General features: G+C 40.4%; 1 protein-coding gene across 5 annotated transcripts in view; it reads left to right on the forward strand.

The window, feature by feature from the left end:
- The window catches only part of Umad1 (UBAP1-MVB12-associated (UMA) domain containing 1), a 250,458-nt gene that overhangs the window by 7,968 nt on the left and 228,225 nt on the right, over nt 1-14,265 (forward strand). For 2 of the 5 annotated variants that reach the window (XM_045159981.1, XM_045159982.1), the window contains exon 2: nt 8,089-8,201. The exons of the other annotated variants lie outside the window; for them this stretch is intronic. The gene's annotated coding sequence lies outside the window, so the exon portion shown is untranslated. The remainder of the gene's footprint in view (nt 1-8,088; nt 8,202-14,265) is intronic. 5 annotated transcript variants of the gene reach the window in all.

The raw sequence follows: 14,265 nt of genomic DNA on the forward strand, positions 1-14,265 counted from the left end.
AGTGTAACTTTAAAAAGTCACAGAATAGGGCTGGAGAGATGGCTTAGCGGTTAAGCGCTCGCCTGTGAAGCCTAGGGACCCCGGTTCGAGGCTCGGTTCCCCCGGTCCCATGTTAGCCAGATGCACAAGGGGTGCACGCGTCTGGAGTTCGTTTGCAGAGGCTGGAAGCCCTGGCGCGCCCATTCTCTCTCTCGCCCTCTATCTGTCTTTCTCTCTGTCTCTGTTGCTCTCAAATAAATAAATAATTTTTTTAAAAAGCCACAGAATAATAATAATAATAAAAGCCACAGAATCATTATATGTGTATGGTGGTTTGAGTCAGGTGTCCCCATCAACTTAGGTGTTCTGAATGCTAAATTCCCAGAGATTTGGGAATTAACAACTCCTTGGAGGCATTGTATTGTTGGGGGTGGGCCAGTCTCTCCAGCCTATCTACAGTGTTTTTGATTCTTCTGACTCTTGCTTGCTGTGACTTTTTTTTTTTTTTTAATTGGGTAATTTAAAATTATGACTTCACATTTCATGGGACTTTTGTTTATTTCTTTGAGGTTTTATTTCAGGGTGTGTTTCTCAAGAAAAGATTTATTTCCTTTTCTGACAATGTTTGGACCCCAGGCTTTGTGCCTGCTCCTTGTGGGACTTGGGTCAATAAAATTCAGGCTTTTATCCATTCCAAATCAGTAGTGGTCACAGAGTAAAGGTTAGTTCTGATACTTGCACATTCCCCTGCAGCTCTGAAGATCATCCTCTTTTCTGATGTCTGTGGAATTTCTTTGTCTATTATTGTTTTGCCATACATTTAAAAAAGACATTTATGAATATTCCTGAAATTTTAGATGGACTGTACTGGGATAGGATTTCTATAAACATCTGATTTATCTAATTACCAGAAATACATATTCCAGTATTTTTCTTTTTCTTTTTTTAAAAAAATATTTATTAAATTTTAATATATTAAGGAAAAAGAGAGAAAGAGGGGGAGAGAGAGAACGAGTAAATGAGACTGTATATCAGGGCCTCTAGCCACTTCAAATGAACTCCATATACATGCACCATCATGTGCATCTGGCTTATGTGGGTTCTGAAGAATTGAACCTGGGTCCTTAGGCTTCACACGCCTTAACTGCTAACTCTCCAGCCCTTCAGTATTATTTTTGACTATTGAGTTTACATCTGATCATTTTTTTTAAATCGTAAATTTTATTTAAAAGAGCCAGTATAGGAGTTCTGCTAGCTGGTGGCAATAACAAATCCATCTATACATGGACCAAGACCTTGATTGAGGTGTAGTACAAGTAGATTTGGGCTGATGGTGATAAAGAGCAAAGTATTGCATGGAATGTGAAACAACCAGTTCCATATTTCAGGAGGAAACCCCTGATATACCCATTCTCAATCTCTATCTGTCTCTTTCTCTCAAATAAATAAATTAGATAAAATAAACAATATGGTTTCATAATTTACATAGACATATGTGATCATATCATGCTTTTGGTTACCTTTTGGGAGAATCCAATTTACCACTAATATGATTAGTTACTTGACCAACCGTCTTCTAAACAAATACAATGTGTAAAGGTACTTGGGGAGGTTTAGGTACAAACATGGTGGCTGAGAATCTGCTGTGTTGGAAAAATACCCAAGGTGGTTACCATATTCATGCTGGAGATGCTGGTGAGTAGAACACAGTGGAAACAGGAACAGAAAGAAGCCAAAATTTTCCTCAGGTACTATGTAGTTGTCTGTGGTTCGTGGACGTGGAGTAAAGGGTGAGGGTGAAATCAACCAATAGAAGTACAGTGTTGCCCCTAACTGCTGATTGGGCCATTATATTTTGTCTTGGGATACCATAGAGGAACATGTGTGCTGAGAAAGACGGTTCAGGGTTGGATAATGACTACCATAGAGTGAAGGACATAGATTTTGGAGTAGATCGCTTTGGGTTAAATTCTGATATTTTTACTTAAGTGACTTGGACAAATTGCTCAACTTTCAGATCTACATTTCCTATACTTTTTGTTTGTTTGTTTGAATTAGGGTCTTGCTTTAGCCAAGGATGACCTGGAATTCACTATGTTTTCTCAGGATGGCCTTGAACTCATGGGGATCCTCCTACCTCTGCCTCCTAAGTGCTGGGATCAAAGGTGTGAGCCACTACGCCCAGCCCTACATTTTATTAACATAAGGGACAATGAATCTTTGTATGATTATTGTTTTGAGCACTAAATAAGGTCATGTGGATAGAATGATGAGTACAGTGCCTTGTTACACTAACCACTTAAATAATAAGATCGTTGTTTTCAAAATGGCTAGCTTGTCCTAAAGTATTTGTTGGGCATCTGAGATAGTAAACACAGAGTGAAAATCAAAGCTGCTTTTCCAGAAGGAAGGATGGTTTGTTTGAAACCTGGGGTACTGAATCCATCTGGGTCCCATTCTGCCCAGCTCTGCTTAACAGTCTAGATATAAGAGATCATGCATATTATAATTTGGGGTTTAAGAAGTTTTTTTTAATATAATTCCAGCTATCATCATATATTCTTGCTTCCATTCTTTGGGTCAGTATTTTCCCTTGCTTACAGTAATCTCATTCTGGTGATCTGTTATTGACAGAGATACTAGGTGTATTGTATTGTAGTCAGCTCCACATTGCTGGGATGAACTTCCAAACCAGACACAGATTATGGAAGGAAGAAGGGGTCTATTTGAAGTTTAAAGATCCAGGGGAAGTTCCATAATGGCAGAAATAGTTGCCCCCCTTTCACAGGTCTATGCAAAGAGAAATACCACCAGCAGTACCATAAGAACATGCCAGGAACCCCAGGCAGAGCTCAAGCACTCTGCATACCTTTGGCTGGAATTTTAGATCTGATTCTAAACACACCTTAGGGCTGGACCCTACTACTTGCCCCCAGTGACAGCTCTTCCAACCAGACAGCTAGAAATTGAAGAAGCTTTAATAAAACTGAATCTACTGGGGCATCCATTCAAACTACCACAGGGTGATTAGGGTAACTTTAGTCTCTCTAATAACTTTTTATTGCTGGCAGCTTCTTGGTTCTTTGTCTTGTCCTAGAAGTCAGTTGAATATACACATTTCTGTGGTTTACTCAATCTTAGTGGCTAATAGGCAGGCACTCACCATGTGTAGTTTTTCTACGCTATAGGTGGGTCTTCTGTGGCTGAGACTATAAAAGGATTGAGTGAGTTGGAGAAACAGGACTAGTTTGAAGTTTTTGCCCTTGAAAATAAACTACCTTCCTGTGCTTGGTTCACAGAGGATTTTCTGTAGTAATATCCTGAGAGAAGGGCCTGGGGAGGTGACTTAATCAGCTAAAGGCATTTGCTTGCAAAGTTGCTGTCTCCAGAACCCATGTAAAGCCATACTCAAAGTGTTGCAGCAGCAGGAAGCCTGCTTGCTTGTGCAGTATACACATAAGGGTAAATAAATAAATAAATAAATATTTTAAAATATCCTAAGGGAGGATCTGATATGCTATCATATGAGATGACTTTATTCTCCTGTGGAACATTATTTATATGTGTTTATTTCACCTAAGATACTTGCTGTACTTGTCAGGGTTCTTTTGTTTGAGTTGTCTAGAGCCTTTTCCTTATTTTTTTTTTAAATTTAGGTTCGCAAAACTAGAGTAGGTAATATTGTATTACCAGCAGATATAGTGTTATTTATACTCAAACTAAAATGGTTTGTTATTGGAATTTATGTAGTATTATGTTTGTAACTTTTCTAAAACATAAAAATATATTGCTATATTATTTACATAGAAGAATTAGGATAATACTGAAGATTGTTAGTTATCTTCTTTGATGCCCAAATGTAGCAAATGTAAGTGGAATTTATAATTTCTCATAAGTCAGCAACTTTTTGGTTTATCTTTTATTTATTTATTTGAGAGAGAGAGAGAGAGAAAGAGAGAGAGAGATTGGGTGCACCAGGGCCTCCAGCCACTGCAAATGAACTCCAGACACTTGTGCCCCCTGTGCATCTGGCTAATGTGGGTACTGGGGAATCGAGCCTTGAACTGGGGTCCTTAGGCTTCACAAACAAGCGCTTAACCGTTAAGCCATCTCTCCAGCCATAAGTCAGCAACTTTTAAAAATATTTCCCCCAGTATTAGCATCTGCTTTTAGAAAAAAGAAAGTTATCCACTTGTACATTTGGCTGGGGAGATGGCTCAGAGGGTAAGAGTATTTGCTATGCAAGTGTGAACATCTGAGTCTGATGCCTAGCACCCATGAAAAAGCCATGGCTGCATATGCCTGTAACCCTAGCATTGAGGGTGGGTAGGTTGGGGTAGAGAGAATTCGCAAGATTGTTGTGGCTTGCTTTTTAGCCCTTCTAGCCAAAGCATGGATGAGCTCAATGTTTAGTGAGACTGTTTCTTAGTGATATACACAGAAGTCATCCTCTGATGACCTGATATTATCTTCTGCCCTCTTCAAGGAGCACTTGCCTGTACACACACAAGCACATATACCATATATGTACAAGCATGGGCACGTGTACATACACTCCAAAAGTAAATAGAGGAGAAAGTTGTTTTGTTTTAAAATAATCACATACTAGGTAATGATACACATGTGCAGAGGACTATCACATAAAGGGCATACTCAGCTTTATTACTCACTGTCAGTATTCACATAGAAGGGCAGTGTTTTTAGTTCATATGACACTGCCAGGTCCCAAGGAATTTCTTTACCTACAGAGGCCTGTGTGGTGGCTAATATTGAAGGAGTTCTTTTTCCTTACTGTCTTGGTTATCAACTAGGGACAGTTTTGTCCCCCAGGAGACATTTTTCAATGTCCAAAGACATTTTTGGTTGTCTCTACTGGGGCAGCAAAGGACACTTAGTAGGAAGTGATCAGAGGTTCTATTTAACCTATCACACATATCAGGATCTCCCTGAGACAGATGGGGCCATCTCCCCATGGGAAGGTATTTTAAGCATTGTTAAAGCACTGTGTACAGCTTGTTAAAATTGTTGTTTGTGTTAATGAGAAGTTCTTGACATAAATAAGGTATGTATTCTTCTGATGCTTATTTTTCTGTACTTAAAAATAGATGTTGGGGATGGGACAGTTTGACTCCCTGATTAGCAGCTGCAGGACTCTCCCTTGCTGCTCTAGCTGCCTGAGCAAAATAACTATCAGTGGATCAACCATCTAGACTCCCTTCTGCCAGGACCAGCCGCCTTGGACACTCCACTGAAGTCTCCCCACAAGTACATGAAAGATTGCAGCCTACTGCCCTAGCTCCTAAAGGCATAGCCCCAGGCAAGGCTCTTTGAAATAGTCTTGTCAAACCTTCTGCTATGACAATCATCACTGAACTCCAGATGACCCTGCAACCATTTCACCTTGGCCAAAGTGGAACATTTCCCTGGTAGAAGGACTGCTGTGAATGGTGCTAGGTGATAAGGCCATGACTGGCCCAAACACCCATTCACAGGCTGTATACATGCAAGCTGAGCATGCTCCCTCAGTGACTACTGGACTGGCAGATGTTCTTTTGTGCTGCCTCCTTGTGTTGTAGTCTTAGGCTCAGTAAAAGGCTTCTCTGGAGTGGTCTTGTCTTGTCTGCTTTCAGGACAGCAGGCAAAGCTGCTATCAGAAAGAAGCAACAGACCCTAGAGAGAGCAATGGAGTCAGCAGTGGCATGTCTGTTTGACCAACTGAGAATGGGAGAGTGACCTTGGAGGCTATGCAGTCATAGTGGCTCTTGCCTCGCTCCTGATCAAGGTTGCAAAATAACACTGTTTCCAAGCCCAGTATCCTAGCTTCTTGATGCATGGTTGGCAGAAGATAGCAGAGGCTGCTAAGTGCTTCTAGACCCTCTCTGGAGTCATGTCAGCTGCCTGTGTACTTGTAATCTCTCTCTCAGTGGTGGGCACCCATACCAGAGTGATCCTAGTATGCTCAGAGCCCTGTTCCCCAGCAGCTCACCCAATGCCTCATCTCCAAAGCAGTAGGTACCTCAGCTCACACCCTAGCTCTGGGATCTTAGTTGCAGCATGCTGAGAGTATGTGTGTGTGTATACGTAGAAAGAGAAGATGAAGAAGGATAACAGGCTATACAGAGTCAGAGAACCCATAGGTCCTGGTTGTCACAGAGAGTTCCAGACAGCTGTCTAATTTTCAGAGACAAAGGTCTTACACCCCAGGCTGAGAGCTATAATACTGGCCATTGCAAAGTCAAGGGTTTTGAGCTGTGCATGTAGTGATTGTTCCACTAGCTTGCTGCTGCTTCCACCTGCTGACTGCTACTGCTCACTGCTGTCAGGCACCAGGAAAATGAAACCTGCTAGAGGCTTGTGTGTAAAGAGTTTCTCCTCCCTATTCATGATTTCTACCCAGGCAGTACCAAAGAACTCACAGCCAGTTAACCCCACCAGGAAGAAGTATTTGGCTCCAAGTGCTGAGTAAAAATATTGAGAATCTCTGGTCTCAATATTAGTAGAACCAGGAGAGATTTAAATTCTATTCCTTTTCTTACATGAGTCCAGAAAGGTCAACTGTACTTGGTTATAAAGAAAATGGGGCGTTTAAATAAAGTGAAAACAAGCAAAAAAAAAGTCTACAACAACAAAATGAAACTTTCCTAACAATGCTTTAGTAAATGCCTTTGGGGTCATGTTTATTTACAAAGTAGTGTATGACTAAAATTGCTTGATAACTGTATACTTTAGTAAAACCATCTTTATTTGGGGATAGAAATAGATTCCAAGAACAAGATAAGTTCTGCTCTTAATTTTCTTAGGCAGATTGTGATTTTCAAAGTAAGTTTATCATATGTCAGTAGAAAACAATTGTGCTAGAGGCAATATTCCAGAAAATTACATATAGACAACAGGATTTGTGTTCTTGGTGTCAAGAAATCTTACACGTGAATGCTGAATAATATTTGAGATTATCACATTAAGCCTCTGGGTTCTTTTACATGTCAGATAAAACATTATTGAAATCATCCATTTGTCCATTTGTATCAGTAAACTAGATTGTCCTGTTCTTCCAGTACTCTTATCCTAGGATTTCCTGGATTGTGTGAGGATTTTACATTTGTCATCTACCTACATGTTCCATTTGTGAAAAACACTCTTGTCTTTTAGTATAAAGTAAAGTAGGAATTTAAACTGTAATTATGATCAAATCCAAATCAGTCCCTGTAAGATCAAGAAAAACCATCCCAGGGCTGGAGAGATGGCTCACTGACTAAGCCTGCAAAACCTAGCAACCAGGTTCGACTCCCCAGTAAAGCCAGATGCACAAAGTGACACATGCATCTGGAATACATTTACAGTAGCTGGAGGTCCCAGGGCACCCATTCTGTCTGTCTGTCTGTCTTTTATATATCTGTCTCCCTATTTGCAAATAAATAAATATTTTTTTAAAAAAAGCTGGGTATGGTGGCACATGCCTTTAATCTTAGCACTTGGGAGGCTGAGATAGGAGGATCGCTGTGACTTCAAGGCTACCCTGAGACTAACATAGTGAATTCCAGGTCTGCCTGGGCTAGAGCGAGACCCTACATCAAAAAAACAAAAATAAAAGAGAGACTGATTGAGAGAGGGAGGAGATATAATGGAGAGTGGTGTTTCAAAGGGGAAAGTGGGGAGAGGGAAGGAATTACCATAAGATATTGTTTACAGTTATGGAAATTGTCAATAAAAACTAAACAAATATATAAATGTAAGTAAAGAAAAGGCATCCTACTTTGACTCCAGGTGATAGTTACACTCATATTCTTTATATTCTTTAAGAACGCTCTCTAGCCTGGTATACTACATTTAACTTGTAGTCCATGGTCTTCGTAAGCATGTTAAATGTTCATTTTGGCTAAAAATAATTATGTAAGTTCTCAGTTGGCTAAAAGCATCCATAAAGTCATATTATGGGAGTTTCATTAAATCATATGTCTTCTATTATTAACTATTAGATATGCATATGAAGTCAGTTTCCATTAAGGTGACAAGTGAAAAGGTTAGGAATGTTAAATTAGAACACAGCCATTGTGAAAGTGAGGATGAGCTACTGTTGACTCTTTTCTTTGCTGTATCTTTTACTTTTAGGATCCAGTATTCCTGATTAGAAAACAAAAGCAAATTTGTCCCACGGAGTCATATGCAAACCTGCTAATAAAATCTAGTACAACTCACAAGAGGTGGCACTGAAGAACAGCCAGGTTGGGCACATGGGGATTGCATTTGGAAAAAATCAAGCTGAAAATGTCACCATTATCTGGACAGCTGGGCATATTTAATTGGGAACCTGATTTTTCTTATTCTATGATCCACTGTAGCAATTGGCTCAGTAATAAATGTATGAAAATTTTTGGCAAAAAAGTGAAGTTTCCACCATCAGTTTATATTTATCTGCAAGTATTGTTGAAGGTATGTTTGTGAGTTTTGTGGATATCTCTAAGCATCTTCAAGACACAGGCAGAAATAGAGTTTAAAGAGATAAAAGAACAAAAACATTTTCTTATTGCTAGAAAATAACTTGTTGGGGCTGGGAAGATGGCTCAGAGGTTAAAAGTGCTTGCTTGCAAAGCCTGCTGGCCAGGGTTCACTTCCCCAGCCACTCACATAAAGGTGGACAGGCATTTGTTTGTAGAGGTAAGAGGCTCTGGCATGTGTACACATGTACACACACACATTATTTTTAAATAGAAAAAAACTTGTTAACATTTCTTTAAAGTGGTTGATGGTGGTTATTAAAATGTGTTACTTAGATTTCATCGGATACACTGCAAAGAGTGGTATAACAGTTTTGTTTCAACATATGTGTTGCAGTAAGGTTCACATTGCTGGCAGAAATTATCCAACCAAGACCAGCTTATGGGGGAAAAAGAGTTTATTTTGGATTACAGACTTGGGAAGAAGTTCCATAATGGCACAGGAAAATGATGGCATGAGCAGAGGGTGGATAGCACCCCCTGACCAACATAAGGTGGGCAATAGCAACAGGAGAGTCTACCCAAACACTGGCAAGGGAATACTTGGCTATAGAACCCATAAGCCCATCCCCAACAAGACACTGCCTCTACGAGGTATTAATTTCCAAATCTCCATCAGCTGGGAACCTGGCATTCAGAACACCTAAGTTTATGTAGGACACCTGAATCAAACCAATACATTTTGCCCCTGGCCCCCATGAACTGATAACCATCTATGATGTAAAATGCAATGCTTCAGTCCATCTTTAAAAGTCCACATAGGGGCTGGAGAGATGGCTTAGCAGTTAAGCGCTTGCCTGTGAAACCTAAGGACCCCGGTTCAAGGCTCAGTTCCTCAGGACCCATATTAGCCAGATGCACAAGGGGGCACACACATCTGCAGTTCATTTGCAGTGGCTGGAAGTCCTGGCACACGCATTCTATCTCTATCTCTCTCTCTCTCTCCCTCCTTCTCTCTATCTGTTGCTCTCAAATAATTAAATAAAAATAAAAAAAATTACAAGTCTCCATAGTTTTTATCAATCCTAATGATGTTCAAACATCCCCATAACTCAGGCTCTTTTAACTGAGCCATAATATCAAACCCTCCCCCGAAGCCCATAATGGCACAGAATAAACATTCATACTGCAAAAGATGGCATTGGGCATAGCAAAGAAATATGCAATCAATAAAAAATTTAAAACAACCAGGGAAAACATCAAACTCTGTAGCTCCAAGTCCAACAACTCTAGTCAGTGACAAGTCTCCAAGTCTGATAATTCTAACCACTAACAAGTCTCTGGAATTCTAATTCCACCCCTCCAGCTAGGCTACTCACAGTTCTGGAAAACTTTATCAGGGCTGACAGCTCTCCTTAGCAGCCATCTTGTGGTTCAAGCTCCTCCACTGGGTCTCCACTGCAACCCATGGTGCATCCTCAAGGTTCCATCAGGTTTCCATGCAGGTATCCAGCAAACCTGCTTCACACTGCCCATGGATGTTTCCAAAACACAAGACTGCATTCCAAATTTAATGACCCTTTCTCTTTCCTGCATTTCTTATACTCCACCATACCAGGTAGGGTGCCAATTTGTTAATCCAGGAGTAAATAAAGCAGACTTTGAAGAACAGGGCACTCCTTGAGCATTCAGGCCCCTTCAAAAGACTGCATTCTTTCTGTGGTTACAATGCAGGTCAGCGGGCACAATCTCAATGGTTATAATCTCTCAAACAATTGCAGCTGAATGATCAACAGTTTCAGCCTAAAGATTTCTTTTTTTTTTTTTTTTTTTTTGTGCCATATCCCTCTGCTCACACCAGTCCATCTCTACGCAATGCAACCCTGCATAACTTCTCAGGACAAGGCCATAACAGCAAGCCTCCCCCACAAACTGCTTCTAGCCCAGTCCAAGCAAAGCCCTTTCATAAGACAAACCTCACAGTCCATAGTTCTTACTGCATTCAGGTCTTACAACTCTAATCAGAATAGTCCATCAAGCTGTACTTACAGCACTGCAAGACATCCCTTAGGCCAAGGTTTCTAATCCTTACACATTCCTCTTGAAAATCAGCTCCAAAAGGCCAAGGCCATGCAGTCAGGTGTCTAACACCACTGTCTGTATCAACATTACTCTTGTAGTCAGGTTCACATTGCTGGCAGAAATCACCTGACCAAGAGCAGCTTTTGGGCAAAAATGTTTATTTTGGTTTACAGTTTTAAAGGGAAAGCTCCATCATGGCAGGGAAGAATTATGGCATGAGCAGAGGATTCCTGGCCAATGTCAGGTGGACAACAGAAACAGGAAAGTGTGCCAAATACTGGCAAGGGGACACTGGATATAACACTCATAAGCCTGTCCCCAACAATATACACTGCCTCTAGGAGGCATTAACTCTCAAATCTCCATCAGCCAGGAATCTAGCATTCAGAACACTTAAGTTTATGGGGGACATCTGAATCTTGAGTATCAGCTTAAGAAGTGGATGGCAATATATATGTCTTAAAATTTTTTGAGAAGCCCTGTTTGTACGCACATATAAGCAATGACTTTAGAATGCCATAGCTGCCCTCACTGACTTTTTAAGAATCATTTTGCTGTTTTTATGCAAAACAACAAATAAAAATCATGATCCTGTTGGTATGCCATAAAACAAAATCATGCTCTCAGAAAATCATTTTACCATTTTTTCCTTCTTTTTTGTGGTACCACTTTTCTATTTCATTCCTTTTTTTTTTTGTTTTTTTTTGGTTTTTTGGTTTTCGAGGTAGGGTGTCTCACTCTAGCCCAGGCTGACCTGGAATTCAATCTGGATTCTCAGGGTGGCCTCTTACTCATGGTGATCTGCCTACCTCTACCTCCTGAGTGCTGGCATTAAAGGTGTGTGCCACCATGCCTGGCTCTTCATTCCATTTTTCAAAAATTATTTTGTTTATTTTGATTATTTATTTGGGAATGACAGATAGATAAGAGAGAAAAAGGCACAGAAAGAGAGAGAGAATGGGTGTGCCAGGGCCTCCAGACACTGCAAATGAACTCCAGACATGTGCATCTGCTTGTGCATCTAACTAACATGCGTCCTGGGGAATCGAGCCTCGAACTGGGGTCCTTAGGCTTCACAAGCAAGCACTTAACTGCTAAGCCATCTCTCCAGCCCTAAGCTGAGCTTATTAATAACCAACAGTAGGTTTACAACCTATAGTTTCAAAAACAAAAACAAAAAGATTCCAGCTAGATCCAAGATTTAGTTCATTTATTTATTTAGCCTGAGCCTACATCAGAGAAGTAAAAATTAAATTTATACTAATATTATTTTGCAAATGTACTTTAGTTACATATAAAATTGAGAGAGAGAGAGAGGGCCAGGTAGAGTATGGTTGTGCCAGGACCTCCAGCCACTGTAAATGAAGTCTAGATGCATGCCCCACCTTGTGCATGTAGTTTATGTGCGTACTGGTGAATCAAACCTGGGTACTTGAGCTCAGGCAAGTGCCTTAACTGCTAAGCCTTATCTCCAGCCCTAATATTGCTTAATTAATTGGTTTCTTGTTTTGTGGTGCTTGTCTGTGACATCAGATTAAATCCTAGTTTCTCCTCTGAGGTGTATTTATCTTTTGTCCATTACACTAGTAATCTAAAAACCTACAAAAATAAAATACAAGTGGAATGTAGAAAGACAGGTGACATTTTGGATAGTCTTACCAATTTAACTGATACTAAAGGATAAATTTCAAAGGAACGTATGGTGGTTTGAAATGAAATGTCTTTTATGGAATTATGTATTTAAATACTTAATCACTAGTTGATGTTTTAATCCCTAGCAGGGAAGGTTCTGGAAACTTCAGGAAGTGGAGCCTTGCTTGAGAAAGTGTTTCTGTGTGGCTTTGAATTGTTACAGTCCAGTCCCACTTGTTCTCTCTCTACTTCATCCATGTGATGTGATGATATGATGCTGGCTATCTGCTTCTGCTTTGCTTTTTTTTGAGATTTCCCCTCAAAACTGAAAGTAGAAAATAAACCTTTCCTTCCACAAGTTGCTTTTTGTTGAGTACTTTTCCTAGTTATGAGAAAATAAGTGATAGAAAGTGATCTCATGTCTTTCCTGAATATGCAACTTGTTAAAGACTACTGTTGTAGTCAGGTTCACATTGCTGGCAGAAAACACCTGTCCAAGAGCAGCTTGTGGCAAAAAAAAAAAGTTTATTTTGGTTTACAGATTTGAGGGTAAGCTCCATGATGGCATGAGAAAAGGATGACATGAGCAAAGAGTGTACATCACCTCCTGGCCAACATCAGATGGACAATAGCAATAGGACAGTGCCAAATACTGTCATGGGGAAGCTGGCTATAACATCCGTAAGCCTACCCCAATAATACATAGCGTCCAGAAGTCTTTAATTCCCAAATTGCCATCAGAGGAGAACCTAGAACTCAGAACAAGTAAGTTTATGGTGGACACCTGAATCAAACCACTGTATTTGGCTGCTGGCCCCCATAAACTGATAACTGTCCATGATATAAAATGCCATGCATTCAGTCCAACTTTAAAAGTTCCCCTAGTTTTCATCAATTCCAATGATATTCAAACATTCACATAGTCCAAGATCTTTTAATGGAGCAAACCCTCTCCCCAAAACTCATAATGGCATGGAATAATTACACTGCAAAACATGGCATTGGGCATAGTAAAGAAATATTCAAGCAATATAAGATTTAAAACAGCCAGGGCAAACATCAAACTCTAGCTCCCAGTGTAATAAATAATCAGTGTCAAGTCTGGAGTTTCAATTCAGCCCTTCCAGCTAAGCTACTCACACTCACAGAAAACGTCATCCAGTGCCAGCAGCTCTCCTTAGCAGCTACTCATAGTCCTAGCATCTCCATTTGGTTTAAGTGCAGGTAATCCAACAATCCTGTTTCACACTGCCCATGGACATTTCCAAAATATAATACCTTGTTGTAAATTAAGTGACCCTCTTTTTCCTGCATTTCTTATACTCCACAATACCAGGTGGGCTACCATCCAGGGGAAAATAAAGCAGACTTTGAAGGATGGGACACTTCTTTAGCATTCAGGCCCCTTCCAAAGAGTCTGCATTCTTCCTGTTGTCCCAATGCAGGTCAGTTGGCCCAATCTCAACAGTTGTAATCTCCCAAGAAATTGCAGCTGAGTGGTCAGCAGTTTCGGCCCAAAGATTACATTTTTGCTGGCCGTCTGCTCACACCAATTCATTTCTATGCAATGCAGTCCTGCACAAGTTCTCAGGACATGGACATAACAGCAGGCCTTTCACACAAACTGCTTCTATCTCAGTCCAGGAAAAGCTTTTTCCTCCTATTTCAGCCTCATAAATGCTAGGATTACAGGTGTGTATGTCACCACACTGGCTAGTCCCCATAGTTTTTATCTCTTCTTATAATCAAGGTAATTGTTTAACCGAGAGAAAATTAATAAGTTACATGCTACCAGAGTAAATATTTCCAAACCAACACAGAGAAATGGTACATAGCAAGGAGAGATTGGACAAATCAAGATTGAAACCCAGCTGGGCAAACACTAAATCCTGCAGCTTCTGGTCTTGTAGCTGCAACTCAAATGAGATTAGGCTTGTTCAGGGTTGTATGATTGTACTCAGCACCTGGACCTCAGGATGGAAACATTTGGGCTCCAAAGAGCTACAGTAGCTCCCCCTCTCCAGCCCCACTGCCTGCAGCATACTTAACATCTTTTTTGTGCCTGCAGCTCTTGTATCTCTAACATCCTGGTGCCTCCATTGCAACTTAGGTTTCACCTTCAAGGATTCAGGCAGTG

This window comes from Jaculus jaculus, chromosome 10 (assembly GCF_020740685.1).
Source record: "Jaculus jaculus isolate mJacJac1 chromosome 10, mJacJac1.mat.Y.cur, whole genome shotgun sequence".
Lineage (NCBI taxonomy): Eukaryota > Metazoa > Chordata > Mammalia > Rodentia > Dipodidae > Jaculus > Jaculus jaculus.